Below are 3,163 nucleotides of genomic sequence, written 5' to 3'. Positions count from 1 at the left end.
TCACTGTGCTCCAGCTAAGTCACTCCTGGGCATTGTGAGGTCTACTAACATTTCCAGTGATTATGAAAACATCAGGGCTCAATTTAAGGAAGATTCTCAGTTCAGAGCTGTCAACAGGACTGAATAGAGAAGATGGGTTTCTAGGAAAGTCGTGAGCCTCTCAGCACTACAGGCAATCAGGCAGATGCTGGCTGTTTGTGGAAAAGTAAACAAAGAAAAGCAAACAATCAAAAAAAGGACAAACACCAGCCGTGCTTTCTTGTCTTGATGCTTTGGGCAAGTGTATTCTTCTTTATAAATCTCCTTTTCCTTTTTGTTTCTGCGTAAACCTCCTGCAGAGCCTTTAAAGGATCCCTTCAAATGTGATCATTCCCACAGCCCGAGTTAGTTGTTCCCTGGGTGAGCAGAATAATGGCCCCCCAAAATGTCCCCTTTCCAATCTCAGAGAACCTGTGAATATGTTACCTCAGATGGCAAAAGAGGCTTTGTTAGGAGTGATTAGGTGAAGGATCTTAGACAGAAGCTGATCCTAGATGATCCCTCAGGTCCTCGTAAGGGACAGAAGGAGGCGGGAGGGTAGAGTCAGAGAGATTTGAAGATGGGACGCTGCTGGCTGTGAGGAAAGAAAAGGGGCCTGTGAGCTAAGGAGTGTGGGCAGATTCCAGAAGCTGGAAAAGGCAAGGAAAGGGTTCACCCTGAGAGCCTCCGGCAGGAATGCAGCCCTGCTGACAGCTTGACGTTAGCCCGGTGACATCTGTTTCGGGTTTGTGATCCCTCATTTCGGAAACGATAGGAAGTGAACCTTCGCGATGTTGATGTCTGCATCCCAGCCTCTAGCACATTTCACTGTAATTCTCTATGCGCTGATTTCCTAACTGGGCTCCTTGGGGTAAGAGCTATGTATTAATTAGTTTTTCTCCAATGGCGCTGGCACAGAACTGGGCACGTAGGAGGTGCTCGGGGTGAACTCTCTCCTGACTGGACCAACATGTCACGTATGAGCCAGCATCCAGACAAGGACCTGGCCCAGGGTCCCTTCAATACCTGCTGTGGTACTGGGGCACGTCCCCCTTTTGACCCCACTACTCTTAAGAGAGCTCAATATTCTTCTTTCTTATTATAAAGGTTTTTGAAAATCAGGATTTGTCACACATAGTTAATTCTTATGAGCCACAGGTGTTCATAATTTTTTGTCTCTGAGCAAGCGTGGCTTTCCTGTCTGGGTCCTTGAAGCTTGGGTCAGGGAGTCAAGACATGGGCAAACAGGAAGGAGAAGAGGTGTGTAGAGAAGCCACCTTCTTAAGTCCCTAGAGCAGGGAGGATTTAAAACACTGCCTTGGCCAGGCGCAGTGGCTCATGCCTCTAATCCCAGCACTTTGGGAGGCTGAGGGGGGCAGATCACCTGAGGTCAGGAGTTTGAGACCAGCCTGGCCAACATGGCGAAACCCTAGCTCTACTAAAAATACAAAAATTAGCCAGGTGTGGTGGCGTATGCATGTGGTCCCAGCTACTAAGGAGGATGAGGCAGGAGAATCGCTTGAACCCAGGAGGTGGGGTTTGCAGTGAGCCAAGATCATGCCACTGCACTCCAGCCTGAGCGAAAGAGTGAGACTCCGTCTTAAAAAATAAAAAATAAAAAAAATAAAATAAAATACTGCCTTCAACTCAAATATTGTGTTCAATCCTGGGAGCCACCATTAAGCAAGCAGAGAGAGTTTAGTAGAAAATAACTAGGGTAGAGTGCAGAAAGAGAGGTGCTGGGGTGAAGAACTGGAACCCAGCCACATGGAAACTGGATAAAAGAGCCAGGGGTGTTCAGCTTGAAGAAGAGAGGATTCAGGGTTGCTGGTTACAGGGTTGAACCAGTTAAAGGGGTGATACAAGGAAGAGGAAGGAGACTTGTCCTATGTGGTTTCAAAGGACAAAATGAGGACAAACTGGTAGGAAATATAGGGGGTTAGATTTTGTCTGCATCCAAGGAAGACCTTGGTCAGCACCGTCCAGGGTCGGAGTGGCCACCAAGTGTGCCATGAGCTCCTACCCGGGGAGGAGCTCAGGCCAAGACCCAGCAACCACAGCCAGAAGGATTTCCAGCATTTGATGGAGACAGGCACGAGGCTGGAAAATGCTCCTTCTACCTCACACGGTCTGCGGTCGGTCACCCCTGCCTGGATTGCGCTGGGTGGGTGTGGGTGTAACCTGCTGCCCAGGCAGTGGTCACTTGAGACATTGGCCTTGGTCTTGTGGAGCTGAGCTGCACTGGGAGGAAGAGCCATCTGCAGGCATTGAGTTGGCTTGGGTGCTTAATGCCCTGGGATCAGTCCATGTCCTCAAACATGTAGCACCAGCCATCCTAGCGGCAGGCTTCTTGCGGCTTGCTCTTCCAGGGGAGGGCCCTCTCCCTGGACCACAGATGCTTCTTCGGGTTTTATTTTCCCAGCTGTCTTTGGAAAAGCTTGGTTATAGTTTCACTAATAGTCCTTACAGGAGGGCTGGTCCCTGCCCACCTGAGGGGTCCCAAGTGTGTGTCTGGTCCACCGCTTCCTTCCTCTTCCTCTGGACACCCACACCTCCCCCTGCCCGGGGCATCCCCTCCAGGCCTTCTGACCTCTCCCTCCTTCCTGCCCTTCCTTTATTGCAACTTGACGCTCCCGCGTCCATTCCTTCCCTGCGAGGTGGTTCATTGGAGGGCCCTGTGAGGTGACTCTCCTCTGAGAGGTTGATAATGCTGTGCCAGGTCACCTGTTCCTCCACAGTGGAGAAGGGGGCACCTCACGGATCAAACTGGCCATATTCAGGCTTCAGATATGGGATTAGGGAAGATGGAAAAGTGGGAGGCATTTCGAGGTGCAAATCTTGTCATGTTTGAAAGCGGGGTTCAGATCATCCCTCTGCCAATTCTGTCATGTTTGAAAGCGGGGTTCAGATCATCCCTCTGCTACTGACCAACTGCATGACTTTGAGGGAGTCCTTTCCCGTCTTGGGCCTTAGTGTCCCCATCTAAAATGAGGGTCTGGACCAGAGGACCCTTCCGACTCTGATGCTCCGATGCCCAGAGTTGAGTCTCTCCCTACTCCTCACTTTCCTTCCCTGTCCAGTCTCCCTCCATCCTTTCAAAGACACACCTCACTTGTCACCTGTCCGTTTACCCTCCCCCAGGCTG

Source organism: Pongo pygmaeus, chromosome 2 (genome assembly GCF_028885625.2).
Source record: "Pongo pygmaeus isolate AG05252 chromosome 2, NHGRI_mPonPyg2-v2.0_pri, whole genome shotgun sequence".
Taxonomy (NCBI): Eukaryota; Metazoa; Chordata; class Mammalia; order Primates; family Hominidae; genus Pongo; species Pongo pygmaeus.
Note: the sequence above shows the minus strand (reverse complement) of the source record.